This window comes from Ambystoma mexicanum, chromosome 4p (assembly GCF_040938575.1).
Source record: "Ambystoma mexicanum isolate Mex_15411 chromosome 4p, UKY_AmexF1_1, whole genome shotgun sequence".
NCBI lineage: Eukaryota > Metazoa > Chordata > Amphibia > Caudata > Ambystomatidae > Ambystoma > Ambystoma mexicanum.
In genome coordinates, this window is record NC_090927.1 from 855,197,650 (window position 1) to 855,213,384 (window position 15,735).

A 15,735-nucleotide genomic window follows, 5' to 3' on the forward strand; every position below is an offset into this window, starting at 1 on the left:
CTCTAAATGATTGCGCAGCCCTAAGCGAATGGTAAATATCCTATTGAAATTGAATGTGTAACTGGACAACAAATACAGCGAAACAAAGAGTCCAAAGCAATAGATTCTTCAGTCAAAAAAACGCTGTTGAAACATATTTTATGAGTTGATGCAAAAACAAGACTGCCGACACGTGTTTCGACCCAAAACAACGGGTCCTTTTCAAGTCAAGACTTTGGTGTTGGTATGATTCATATACATTCCAATACAGCAAAATAGTATATAATCATGCCGTAAGGATAAGAACATTTGAAATATAAACAAAATTAACCAGCAGAGGAAGAAGAGGGGGCCAGAGTTAACCAAGAAAGAAAAAAGCCCATATGGACATTACATCATGTCAAAGAGCAAAGCAACCATTTCAATGTGAAACATATTCCAAGTAAATAAGGAGTAAATAAAAAGCATTTGATTTGTTACCATATGTTGTCGAGCCAAAAATCGCGGTCGAAGTGTCCATATGTGAATGTCCATATAATGAAAACAAAATAATATGTAAAAAAGAGAGAAAACACCATAAGCCTGAATCCTAAATGAATAAACAACTGATACATTTTAACAATTTATTAATCCCATGTACACGCATAGTGCAAAGGTAACAGACTAGTGTGCCAAGGATCAAAATGCTCATCCCTCATGTGCCTCATGGTGGTAAAATGTATTATTAGATTGTCACCCGTGTGTGATATAAATGTTAAAATTAATAAATGTTTTACTGTATGTTATTTAAACTGAGTTGGAAAACCCAAGCCCTCCTTAGGGGCAGATATATGGGCCAATTCTAAAGTAGTTGATTCTCTTCAAGAATATAAACGGCAAATAACTGAAAAATACTTAAACAAAGAAACCCAAGACATGAGTTGTCTTGACAAGAGATCGACATATGACTTAAATGGGTTGTCAAAAATATCCAAATGCATAAAAATAATGGACAACGATACCTGAAGCAGTCTCTGTTACTGATACATTGTGGTGCATTCCCAGAACATGGGAGTTTGTTCAAACGTTGCAACTGCCAAAAAAAGACAATGGCCCTCATTACGACCCTGGCGGAAATCGAAAAACGATGGCGGAAATGCAATACCGCCATCGAATAGCGCTCGGTGCGATTATGACCCGTCACCGTAAAGTACGATGCCATTAGCGACACCGTAGTGAACGCCAATGCTAACTGCACCAAGTACGCGCACACGCGCCATGCAAAACCGTAATTACCACCATGGCGCAACGGTACGCGAATTCTGACCCTAGCGGACATTTACCTAACGCCATCAAGCATGGCGGAAAGTACCATTCCGCCATGGTGAGAAGTACGGCATTGCGAACCAACCGTAAATGGCCCTACTGAGTGCCTGTACACCACTCCCTGGCCACATTGCACAACTCCTCGTAGGTGCAATGAAGTCACACAATGCAACCAGTGAAATGTACAAGTCACCCATGCATGCCAACGAACAAATGAATGTAGGGGCTCCAAGTGCCTTGTGAGTGGCCATCCATATTTGCCATGTCACCATTGCCGTACTGATGCAGCACAGGCATGTGAAGGTTCAAGTACAGCAATATGAACTGAAATATGAGACAAAACAACAACAGGCCCCCATCGCTTGACACCAGTGCAAGGCAACATTCAAAGCAGTATCCTGAGGGAGACTGCACCAGCCCTGTACTCTTGCCAGTAAACAGACCAACCATCAGCATAAGCATGTACCACACAAGTTGGCAGAGTGACTGAGCAGCCAGGCTCATCTCAAGAGGGGCCAATGGGAGCTGCAGGGCACAGATGGCACGAATACAGAAGCTATTCCAATGGACATGACCTCAGTCTCCCTCCAAGAAACGCACGCAAACACAGGCACCTGTGACCAGCCATATTCTGATAATCACATCATTCCACCAATCCACCTGGCTGACCGGCATCTGTTACACAAAAGCTAATCCCCCGCCCCTGAGCATGACATCATTAAAACAGTCATAATGGCAGCCCCTATCCCTGACCTCACTGGGCTTCGTAGGCAAACACGCCCAGTACAGTACCACGCAACTATACTCAGAAGCCGGAACCCAATGCAGATCTTCTCACAATACATCGCTCCACAAATAGGAATATGCTACATTACTTGCAAAGAATAACGCTACACGGTTAATATCATAATAGAAATTTAATGCACAACAAAATCACCAAGCCCATACAGCTATTAGGTCATGAACTCCAAAATATATTTCATTATTGTGGGCTGCATCCGCAATAAATGACCAGCTTCTTCTTGTGTGACGCCCTGTTCCTTCATGGTACACAGGGGCTACATTCACGTTCAAAAAGGCAACATGGAAGCGCCTAGAACCGCAGGGCCGTCCCATTAGGTAGGCACTAGTCCAGCTGAAAGGTCGATATGTTGCTCCTAGCCACTAGTACTGCGTAAGGGCATGTGGCCCATTGGCGATCGTCCCATAAGATCGTAATGGTGCTCCACTGATTAACACGAAGCAGCAGGTGTCGGGAGTAAAAGCCATCTGCAGGAGTGGCATACAGATGGCAGCGGCAAAAGGGGAGGAGATACCTGTCACCCAAATGAAATGAAAAAGAATAGTATGGGCATCAGAACTTCATTTGAATTACTCACTTCAATGATCACACTAAATCTACAGCCATATGCATGCTAGCCCACTCAAAAGGATTATTCCCACCCAAAAATCACTTGCGAATCATAACTATATAAATCGAGGTGAAAACACTATTACAAACGAGTCTTTGTGTGCATGCGTCTGTTAAAACAGAATCCATTAGATGGGATTAGTAACGTGCATAGACACAAGTGTTTGAAGGCGCGTCGAGACAGGGAGGGTTCAACAAGGGCAGATAGACGATGGTCCCACTATGGCAGCTCTGCATCACATAGCGCAGGGGAAGTGGATAGATTCCAAAAAGCCATGTACATGGCAAACTCTCAATTAAATCATCTGTCCATGCATCCATACATCATTCCCTCATCCCGGTATGAAAACGCCTGATTATTAACTCACATAACATGTGAAATTTCCATTGAGTCTGTGCGTAATGCAGTCTGCAAAATCCACTGTGCTCCAGCCCGGAATTCCAGTGTTGTGAAGTAACATGTATTTGGGAACGTCCGGCCTTATCGTCCACTACGCTATTGCGCATCCCATACTATTCATATCAATCATTGCATTCTCGCCATGGCCCCTGTCCGAAGGACATTAAACAATAGAACTTTATATCTGCAGTCAGACCTGTGGGCGTCTCCTCGCCGCTAGCTGAAAACCGAAAGCGCTGTCCTTCGAATTCCTCATTTGCAACATCACGTCGAAAAGGCATCTGTGACCGCTTGAAATCACAAATTCATCCATGTAGTGCGGCAGTGTGTGAAAATGGCAACTGGCTTCACTCACAAATGGGACGCCCCGCCCGTCGGTGAACCTCGGTACAGTGCTGCATGAGGGTCCACCGTTAATCGAGTACTACATTCCACTGACCCTTCACAAGTTTGTTCGCGACTGTAAAGATAGTATGTGAAACAATGGGACCATAGCAGAATGAACATATGAACCAATATTTCACTGCCATCGGGATTAAATACATGATTGTAATAGCAAGATGCCATGCGTCAAATTGCAGCGTTGTGTGCGGGACGTGCTCGCCCAAAGGGGATTGCAGCTTGCACAGGTGGAATGAATCACCACAGGTGGAGGCTATACTGCCTGAAAACACATAAATTGCACACCCGACCCCCTCCCACAACCACACCCACTCCAAAATGCTACCGGCAGGACTAGCGATGTTGGCCCTGGGGGACCTGATAGCACTGCAAGTACTCCAACTTCAAGAAGAAGACGAACACCAACTACTACAACAACCGGCCGCACAGAGGAGACGCAGGAGGAGGAGGAGGGCAAGGCAGGGCCAGCAAGGCCCACCAGCACAGCCACTACCACCACGCAGGCAGCCCGCAATCCCACGCCTCCGAGCTCATCCGTTCAACCTCACTGATGAGCAGATCCACACCCTCTACCGTTTGGACCGGGACACCATAACCGCCATTGTGGACATGACACACGCTGACCTTGTCAGCATGATAGATAGCCCAACCGCCATTCCACCCCTACTGAAGGTGGTGTCTGTACTACACTTCCTGGCCACAGGCACCTACCAGCACACAGTCGGACAGTTGCATGGCATTTCACAGCCACTGTTGTCACGGACACTATTGCAAGTGCTCGATGCCCTCCTGAAGCACGCAGACGACTACATCTCTCTACCACGCTCGGAGCAGGAAATTACGAACACAAAAGTGGGATTCCATGCACTTGCCGGCATACCGGGTTGCATTGGTGCCATCGACTGCACCCATGTGGAATTGGTTGTCCCACATGCCATGGAGGTCCAGTACCGCAACCGAAAACAATATCATTCTCTTAATGTACAAATGGTGTGTGACTCCAACAGGATCATTACACATTGTTGTGCCCGATTTCCTGGATCAACCCATGATTCTATGGTCTTAAGGAACTCTACAATACCACGCTACATGGAGCGACACGCAGGGAACAGATCCTGGCTACTCGGTGAGACTCATTTCATGCATGATAATGTGGGGTATGTGATGCGGCAATGACCTGGCAGGAAGGGGGGGGATGCGTACGTAGCAATGTCATTCCACAAACATCCTTTATTGTCCACATACAGGTGATGCCGGGTATCCACTGAAGAGATGGCTCCTTACACCACTCCGGAACCCACAGAACCAGCATGAGGAGGACTACAACCATGCCCACTCACGTACCCGTGTAGTCATAGAACAGGCATTCGGCCTACTGAAGGCTCGTTTCCGCTGCCTCAGCAGGTCTGGCGGGGCACTCCTGTACCGCCAGGAGAAGGTTGCAAAGATGGTCATGGCATGTGTCATGCTACACAACATGTGCGTACGTAGAAATGTGCCCATGCCCCCTGACGCAGAACTGCAAGCACCTGAAGATGGTCATGATGAGGGTGGGGATGTGGCAGCACCTCAAGGAGTCCGCGAGGCACAGGAGGGCCGTGAAATTCGTCAGATTGTCATAGATTCATGCTTCTAGCACTCACGCCTGGTGGCTGATACATGGACACGGGACTTGTGGCACTGTGTGTGTCTGGAACATGCACAATATGGACTGTACGCCTATAAAGGCCTCGTACACAAAGATCAATGTCCACACATCTCATTGGATGATTGTGAAATGTTTATAGCATATGTGAAATTATGTTACACACCCCATCGACCCGCCACCCAAGAAAGCCCAACACACCCCCTCCACCCTCCTACCTCCCCCCCGAACACCAGTGTCCAAAGATGCTCATTGTCAGTGGGCAGACGCTATTGCAAGCCCCCTCTCTGGGTATCAGGGGCACCCCTGCCTGTGGAGCGCAGGTTCCTCCCAGATCTACGTTGGGGGCTGCCCTGGACGGAACTTGCAACGGATGATGTCTCTGCCTGCTCACGTCCATGCATGTCCCTAAGGGTTTGTGAGAGCTCAGTGAGCACACGGCGCACAGCGGCAAGTTCAGCACATACGTCTTTGGACGTCGCATGCAGTTCCCCCCTCAGGCTCTCGGTGCTTCTCTCCATTTGTACCCTCAGGCTCTCGGTGCTTCTCTCCATTTCTACCCTCAGGCTCTCGGTGCTTCTCTCCATTTGTGCCCTTAGTGTCTCTGTACTTTTCTCCATTTCTGCCCTAAGTGTCTCAGTAGATGTTTCTATGGCTGCCTTAGTACCCCCACATTCATCAGCATGCTCCTTGAGGAGCGTGGCCAGTTGCTGCTGTTGCACGATCACCTGGTCGAGGGACTGTTGCCTCTGCTGGGCCAAGCCCATTTGCGGTGGTGTCACAGAGGGGCTGATCACCTCATGTTGCCTTGCCACAGGGCTTGTGGGGATGGCCAGTCGTCGTCTTGTGGGTGCCCCTGCGTGGTATCCTCATGGTGTACGGGATGAAACAAACAGGGGGATTGAGACAGGTCATGGATGGATCCTACATCGACAGCACCGTTTTCTGTGTCGGAGCATGCTGCCATTAATGCAGTGTCACCTATGGTGCTGCTGCCACCAGAAGCAGTGCCTTCTGTGGCATCCATTGGGGGGACCTGTGGTGCTGCTGTTGTGGGCATGCTGGCTGCTGGGGTGCCTGTTGAAGTCCCCTCCTGTGTGCTGCCACTTGATTTGTGCTGCTGCCGTGTCTTGATCCGTGCAGCTGAGGTGGAGGGTCTTTGGCCGTTGGTCTTGGCCCTCTTTGCAGGTGTGCTGGTAGGGGTGTCCTGAAGCTCGTCATTTGAATCGGACCCTGTGTTGGAGTAAAGGAGGGCGAGCGTTATTTATGGGTCTGTGGAAATTGGAATGGCAATGTATCATATGCATTGGGGTGGTACCTGAGGGTGATTTGGGTCAGGGCCTTGGAGGTGGTTTCATTTTTGTGTGGATTGAGGATGCAGTTGTTTTGCAGCCTGCAGTTAGGGTGTGCATGCTGCACGTGTAGAGGGTGTTTTTAGGATTTTTAATTATTTATGTATTTAATGTGACTTTTAAAGTGCGCTATCAGGCCAATGTATGTGGACGTTCTCCTGGACATGTGTTTCTGTTGCACTATGTGGACACATGGTACTTCACATGATTGGACATTGTGGATTTAGCATTGTTTTATTTGGCCCACCTACCTGATTCTTCGGATGTCTGCACTCCTTTCTCCATCCCTCCGACTCCCTCTATACTCTCCATTCCAATGGTGGAGGCACAGATTTCTTCCCAGGGGGTCAACTTGATGGGTGATTCCGATCCTCCCCCGGTAGCTGTGGCAATGTTACGGTTGGCTGATAGTATGCTCCGTACGCGTATCCGCAAGTCGTCCCATCGCTTTCTGCATTGCTGTGGGTTGCGGGGTGCGGTCCCCACCGCACTTACCCGCTGTGCCACCAGGGCCCATATGGCCTTTTTGTTCGCAAGTGCCGTCCTGGTCATTTGCGTCGAGAAGACGACGGCAGCATTCTCCTGGAGGGTCTCTGTGAGCACGGTGAGTTCCTCATGGGAGAAGTGGACCTGCCGCTTGCGGTCGCACGCTTTTTTCGCAACTTTTCCCATTTTTATTGTTTTCACTAGGGTGGCTAATGGGTTGGGATGTGTCTCAGGGTAGGATTTTTAATGGTTGTGTTGGGATTCTGATTTTATAGGTGTACGGCGTGCATGTTTTTACTTCCGTTTCCGTATATTTACGGTCACCGTATTTTGCTATTACCGCTCATTACGGTGACCGCTATGATGGGTGGCGGAATTGCACCTAGGGCGCCGTACGACGGCGGTGAGGGGCGTTTTGGGGACATTTCCGCCATCGCGGACTTTGCACTTCCGCCATGGCGTAGTGCTCGTGCCCGATGGGTCAGAATTAGCCGCACTTTACTCCTTCGTGCAATGGCGGAAACGCTATTTACGCTATGGCGGTCAGGTCAGTTACTTTCCGCCAGGGTCGTAATGAGGGCCAATGTATCAAAACCCAATTCCGCAGGTAGGTCTAATAACATAAATATTTGTAAGAATCAGTCTAACAGTGAGATACTCTGAAAGTACTGTCAAGCCCATACCTGTAAGTTCAGGGGCTGGTTCCCCACTGTGGCCAGAGTCCAAACGCTTCACGAAATCAGTGTTGTGCAGTTCATTCCTTCCATGTGTTTAGAGAAAAAAAGCTAAAAATGTGTCACGTGACTCAGTCATGTGGTTAAATTTTGCGCAAGGACTTATGGTAATGTTATTCCTTGTATTAAGTAAGGCAAGCACTTGCATCTTGTTTGTGCCCTAGACAATGTCTACATGTGTTAACACAACTATTAAATATTAAATAAAAGTCTAATATATAATAAGCTGTAATGGCAGTGTGTATGCGAAATAAAAATAAATATATATTAAAAAAAAATAGAAAATTGAAAAAATTGAAAAATCAAAAATCTCTGGAATGTTTAATGACGGCGAGGGACCGATGAGCAATTTGATACTGGCAAAGATTCCTGACGGTCTTGGTTGTTTAAATTTGACTAGATGTAAATGCATGAAAACAAACAAGGAATAATGGAAATGCAGTTGCTGCAAGTATAGGAAATATGCACCAGCATTTGTATAAAGCATTACAAAAATACATTTAGTTCTGTGTCCGTGTTGAGACCAAGACTGGTACAACGAAGTTTGGCAATGGTGCGTGCCTCAAGCTGACGTAAAAGTAATTGACGGTCCCCGCCTCTTGGGTGGGAATTCGCTTGAATGAGCCCGATGAACTTAACATCTTTTACTGAATCCATTTGATGATTCTGTGCCATTATAGTAGAACCATTATATACTTTGCGGCATAAGCATAAAATGGCGTACACCACAAATTTCGATTTACAATTGATAAAATCTGAAATGTGAATTGACAAACCATGGTGGCAACTGAATGTATTTTGGGTAAGAGCATATTGGCAAAAATTGCATAGACCACATTTGAAAAAACTAACAGGTTTGGGTGGAAGTCAAGTTAAAGGCTTTGCATGAGTAGGCTTTGGTTGTAAGAACGAAGGGCAGAGTTTGTTGCGCAATGTTTTGTTACGAGTAAAGATGAGTTTGGGTGTAGCCGAGACATATGGCAAAAGGTCTGGGTCAAGTCTCAACAAATGCCAATGTTTGCTTAACAGGCGATAGAGGATGCAATGGTCTTCTGAATATTTCGTTATGAACTGTACATACTCCAGACTTGGTCTGGTGGGTTCTGTATTCGTAACCAACGTCTGATCCTGAGTGAATGTGTTGATACGGTTGAACCCTTGCTTAATGCATTGACTACTGTATCCACGTTCATGGAACCTCCGCCTAATCATGCGACACTCATGTTGAAAAACCATGTCAGTACTGCAATTACGTCTCGCACAATAGAATTCTCCAAATGGGATGTTAGAGATGACAGATTTTTTATGGCAGCTGGAGGCATGCAACATAGCATTAACTGCGGTGGGTTTCCGAAAGGTTTGAGTTTGTAGTTCACCATTCACAATGTTAATCTGGAGATCAAGGAATTCCATAGACTGAGAGCTCACATGTCCAGAAAATTCTATGCCAAAATTATTACGATTAAGATATTCAGAAAAATCAGCAAAGGACGAAGACGTCCCATTCCAAATGACCAGGATGTCATCTATGTAGCGTCTCCATACTATGAGATTCTGTTTATATGGGTGGTCTGTGTATATGTGTTTGTCCTCAAAAAAACCATGAATAAGTTAGCCAAAGAAGGGGCATATTTCGCGCCCATGGCTACTCCTTTTGTCTGTAAATAATATTGATTGTTAAACAAAAACTGGTTATGTGCTAACGTGAAATGCAAGAAATCTTTGATCATGTAAACATGTTGACTGTGTGAAGCTGAGTGGTTGCGAAAAGTGTAATCAATGGTTTGAAGAGCTAATCGATGTTGTATCGATGTGTACAATGCTTTAACATCAAACGTGGCTATAAGATAATTGGGGCGCCATTTTAACAGATGTAAAATCTCCAACGTTTGAGTGGAATCTCGCAGGTAGGCTGGTAATGCTGGTAATGCTGGTACAATATCCTTGATTGCAGAATCAATGTACTGGGAAAGTCCTTCAGTGGTCCATCCTAAGCCACTCATAATAGGTCGTACCTGGGGTAATGTTGTGTATGCCTTGTGAATTTTGGGCAGAAAATACATTGTAGGAATGAACGGATTAGGTCTGTAAAGGAAAGCCTTTTCCTCATCTGTCAGTGTCCCACGCGAGTGCCAGTCATATAACAAAACTTTCAATTCAGATACCGTCTCTTTGGTAGGGTTGCCAGGTAACAATAGATAACATCCAGGAGTGCTCAGATGTTCATTGGCCATAGTAATATAATCTGCAGTATTTAAAATGACAATATTACCACCTTTATCGGCTTCTTTAATGACAATACTAGTATCCTCAGCAAGATTTTTAAGAGCTGTTTTTTTGGAAAAAGTGAGATTGCTCTTGGTTGACTGAAACTGGGAACGATCTATTTGTTTGTGAATATCTTGAGTGACTGCCTGATAAAAGGTGTCTATAACAGTAGCATCAGTAATAGCTAATACAAATTTGGATCTGGGTTTGTGCTCCATCATTTCAAAATTATGTTGGTGAATGCCTAATTCCTGTTGTAAGACATTGGAGGTGCTTGCGGTATCAACATTTAGGAGTCGATTCATGGAACAAACGTGCACCGAAAATCCCAGCGCAAGCAGGCGCAAGGAGGCGCAAGTGTGAGAAATCAAGCGCACGCGCACGCGGGCAATACAAGGAAGGCGTTGCGCTAGTTTCCCGCGGGTCGTGCGCCAAATCCATGCATGTCGCACACGGGCACACACGTCATCAAACGGCGTGCACTACGCACACAGCAAAAGCGCACATAGCGCGGTGCACACAACAAAAGTGGGCGGAACAGTGGGCGTAACATGCGGAATGGGGAACAACACGTGAAAAAAAAGGCGTAAATGGGGAAGTACTGCAGGGAACTACACGGAACGCCCACACGCACGCGAACAACCCGTATTCCTGGATTTGATTACGGGAAACCCTCGCACGGCAAAAGACGCGCACAGGCGTCAACGCGTCCGCCACACGAAAGCAGGCAGAAGCGTCCCTGTGCACAGTATAAAAGTGCACGCAAACTACAAACACGTATATACAGCTATGATGAATGCCCCATTTGTCACAGCACTGATCGTGGGATACCGCAGGAGGAGGAGAATAGCCAGGGCACGCATTTTCTCACCACGGACAAGCCTTTTTGGGATGCCTGACGACCAGGTCTACGGCAGGTATAGGTTTCCACCCCACATCATCGTAGACCTGGTCAGGGAGTGGGAAGATGACCTTACATCCCCCACCCTTTGTGGGGGGGTCTCACAGGCCACGCAGTCATGCTGCCTACACCAGGTCTTGGCAATCATGACAGCGCGCCCCTCAGTCTGCAGGCACATATACATGCCCACAACACCCGCAGAAAGGCAGGCTGTGGTCCTGGATTTTTACAGGGTGGCACACTTCCCCAAAGTGCTCGGTGCCATAGATTGCACCCATGTGGCCCTACGTCCACCTAGGGCCACTGAGCACATGTACCGAAACCGCAAGCACTGGCATTCCATCAACGTACAGGTGGTATGCAATGCAAAGGGAATCATCACCTCTGTCTATGCAAACTACCCTGGCTCCACCCATGACAGTTTCATATACAGAATGTCTGCCCTGAGCCGGGCCCTGGAAGCTGGGCAGCATGGTGACACATGGCTCCTAGGTGAGTACAAATGCCTGTGCACATGCATGCAAGTCAAACACAGACAAATACACACAAACCCTAATAATCTCAACTATTATCACCTCCCCAGGGGACAGTGCCTACCCTCTGAGCAACCACATGATGACGCCAATCCGGAACCCCACCACACCCCCCCAGGTAAGATACAACACGGCCCATATTGCAACCAGGGCCATAGAGGAGCGCACATTCGGAGTGCTCAAGTCACGCTTCCGCTCCCTTGACCGCTCTGGCGGGCAGCTACTCTATGCACCCCCAGTCCTGCACAATGTTGCAACACGGCAGGGCGTACCGGTGGACATGGTGGTGCCCCCACATCTCCAACCACAGGCACAGGCGCTGCCCATAGGAGGGGATAGGGCACGTGGCGAGGAAGCCCGGACCCAGCTTGTGGCCACATTTTTCAACTAAACTCCCACCCCTGCGGAGTGCACACAGGCCTGGCACATACCAGGTGACAATCGATGATGACAAAGAGACAGTCAACTGTCACAACCTTACCACCCTGAGATTGTTGCCATGGAAGTGCCACATTGTGTGCATCCCTAGCTACTTAAACACAAGCTATCCTGTGTGACCAAAAGGCACACATATGATATATGATATATGGCATTTGTAACGCGCCTATACACAAGTGTTGCAAGGCGCAACGAGGCAGGGAGGGGGGAACAAGGGAAGACAGACAGCGATCCTACTAGGCCAGGTGTCATTTAGATCGCACAAGTGCAGGGGTAGGTGGAAGGGAAAAGTGCAAGCGGAGGGGGGAGTGCAGTACAGGGTAAGTACAATAAAAAATAAATAAATAGGCCAGCTGGTGGCAAGTGCAAAGGTAAGTGCAGGCAAGTGCTGGGAAGGGGGGGCTGTAGGGATACAGAGACTGTCCCGCAGTGCAGGGGTTGCCAGGGAGGCAGTGCAAGTGGAGAGTGGCTGGGCCAGGGACCGAGGTCAGTGAGAGTGGTCCAGTTGCAGATTCAGTGCAGTTTCAGTGAAGAAATTAGCAAGGGAGAGGGAGAGAGAAATCAGAAGCAAAGTGTTGAGGTGCTTCCTGAAGTGAAGATGGTTCTCCTCAAGTTACAGGGAGGCAGGAAGGCCATTCCAGAGGGAGGCCCCTGCCGCGGAGAGAGATCTACCCCAAGCTTGTTGCTTCGAGAAGTGGCTGACCCTGACATGCAAGGTGTGAATCACACACACCTGCAAAACAGGCCATGACCATCACTGTTATGTCACTCAAACCCTCCCAAACCACAACATGACATGGCAAGCAATAGCCATACACCAACACAGTACCAATAAGGTACACATTGCCAGGTGAAAAATGTAAATTGGCATCAGACAATGATGCCTGACATGGAATCAGATGAAATAACTGACCAACAACCTCCCACCTAAAATAAGTCATTCCCAAATGCATCACAAAAGTAGTAGCCGCAACATAACAAAGAATGCCTGTCTACATGCACATTGTGCATTGCAAAATCAACACTGCAGCTTCTATGTGCTGTGTCCAACTCCTGCAACACACTGCTCAGCGCACAGCACAGCGAACAGCCATTGTGTGTGATGCACACCCTGAGCATCACATCTAAGCGACAAACCACATCAAAAAGCAAAATAGGCATGTACAGGATCCATAATTGGTCACAGAACATGTGCTGCAGGGACACAGTGGGCAGCAGAAGGCAAACAGAGTGTACATGTGGATATCGAAGGGTGGTTGTACATGTAGTGCATCATAGTGCGAGTGTGCGGGTCAGCAAGGACATGCACACAACATATGCATGTGCAATCAATTGACCATCAGTGTCCTCTACACATCACATGTGAACATTCACCATGTGTACACCCCAGCATGTCAAACCACAACTATTCCCTCACACCTGAAAGGTAAATACAACACATGAACATGCATTGATCAGCAGAACACATTATGTACATAGGATACCACAATTACAATGTCAGGGTTCCCATCACACTGCAGGGCAAGGCAACTATCAACAAGAAAACACACTCCCTCCCTCACAAATGACCATGACCCACTGAACAACTGCACCTGGGTCATGGAGCCTTCAACTCTCAATTTCACCTGGCCACAGGATCACCACTCCCCTTCGTCACCATCTCCCACCTTGTGTGTCAAAAGTTGCCTGCATCCTCAGAGTCCACCTTCATTTGCAAAGACACAAAATCCAAGGCAGAAAAACAAACCAGAAGAGCCTCCAGTAGATGACTTGAAGTAGCAGTACCTCACAAAGTCCAGGTACTACCACAATGATGTAACAACCAAGGTAGCACAGTAAACAACAGGATGTGAACCATGTGTGGTACATAACATAGAGTGATGCACCACAAACGGATGTGTACTGTCACAGCTCCCGTGTGCATGCGCAGGAGTGGCACGAAACAACCAACCCCACAGTGGCCTGGGTGCCTGAAAGGTCAAACTCACACAGGCCTCTGAGACCCTGGTGGGGAAGGAGGGTCAGAGATATGCAGTTGGGACAGCCGTTGGCATACTGGACAACTGGAATGAGGGGCAGGAGAGGGGAGTATGAATGACAAGTGAAAGTAGGGTATGCACTAAAATGGAGTGCTTGCATTAGCACATACACAATCATGACAAACTTGTACATCATTGTCAGAGCCTTCCGGAGTCCAGGCGCAGGAGTGGCACGAACCAGCAACCCCCTCTAGGGTTTTGGCGCCTGCAAGCTTGGGGCTTACACAGGCATCCGCAACCCCAGCGGGGAAAGAGGGTTAGGGAACATTGGTTGGATAGGTACAGGAAGCAGGAACACTGAGTAGAGGGTACAGGGTTTAGAATTGGATAGGACTCGGGGTGATTATGGAAAAAAAACATACCAAATTGAATTACACATTCATCCATGCAACGGTGCACCCCCCAGCAAGCCTATGTAGAGCAGTTTGAAAGAAAAACAACAAGACACTAAGCTCTGGTTTTGAGTGCTGGCCTCCTGCCTGCGCACTATCAGGTCCGGTTACAGGAGCACTTCAATCCTGCAAAGAGAGCCACAGTTAATAATCTGTGCGTGCCCATAACACACAAACACACCACCAAATATGCCCCATAGCAACAAACGACTCTACAAACAGACAATCTGATGTGGATGCTTCGTACCCAAACGTAACATTCCCCCTGTGATGGTTCATACACAGTCAATGCAGTAAGTCAGGCGACGGTGGGTGCGTGGCAAATGGAACACCAATGTGTCACGATTCACACAACATGCAATGTTCCCTGGGTAAGCAGACAGACGCATATAGCAAGGTATGACTTCAGAAAAAGTTGTGTCCCAACATGACCGTAAAAAAATAGGCAGTGCATGTTTCGAAATGTACATGGAAATGAAATGCACTGCACCCGAGTCTGTCCCTTGCTGTATGTCCCTGTGAGCTGCTCCTTTCCATGTCTTGGAAGGCAGCATGGGTGATACAAGTGCCTCAATGGCCCATGGTGGACCGGAGGGTATGTGCCACTGCCCCTGCAGGTGCCCCAGACAACCTTACAATCAACTAGCCATCAGTCCACCAACACATCTGAGCTGTATTGTGTGCTTCAACACCAATATTCGTCCAAGCTCACCCTCAGTGCTGCTACTAAGCCTGCATGTGCAACTGGCCTGGTGGAAGCTTTGCTGTGTTGTGGCCCCCCCTGTGCTGCTCACCTTGCCTGGAGTTCCTTGGAACACGTCAGCAGTTCTAGGATGTATGTCTGCAATCCCTGTGCCTCTGCTTGCGCACACATGTGCATGTGGGCACCAACAAACGTGTCCAGAATCCAGACGTCCAATGGGCCATGTCTGCTGGCAAAGGTGGTCTGGAGGCTCATCCCCCTGCAGAAAGGGCATGAAACACATGATTAATGCTTTAGAGTCATCTGTGTGTGTCTCTTCAGGCATCTCATTACTGGACCATGTCAGAGACGTACATCAGAAATCACACCATCAGTCCGTCTTTCACATCCAAAGTGTCGAACACACTATCTACGGCATGAATTGCAACAAGCACGTGTACAGTAAAGATAAGAAACATACTGCACAATGCATAGCAATGAATGTACACATTAATCATGAAACACCCCATCTAGCGAAAGCAGAACAGTGGTCAATAACACCGCAATCATCCCCACTAGGGGTGTTAACACAAGTTACACAGTACCAGGCATGCCACAGATATGACAGTCCAAAGCCCTTGTGTAATAGGCTGTTACACCGAACCATTCTTGCGAGCCCATGGATAAGGGAGGCAGGAGTGGCATATGTGAGTCAAGGACCCCAAGCAGCAAACACATACACAAGACAAGCCTGAAGGGCCCAGCTGG

At 47.8% G+C, this 15,735-nt stretch overlaps 1 protein-coding gene across 1 annotated transcript in view; it reads right to left on the reverse strand.

Annotated features, from left to right (window-relative positions):
- Nucleotides 1-15,735, reverse strand: part of LOC138453509 (four and a half LIM domains protein 2-like) — a 478,916-nt gene that overhangs the window by 344,803 nt on the left and 118,378 nt on the right. The gene's annotated exons all lie outside the window — the stretch shown is intronic.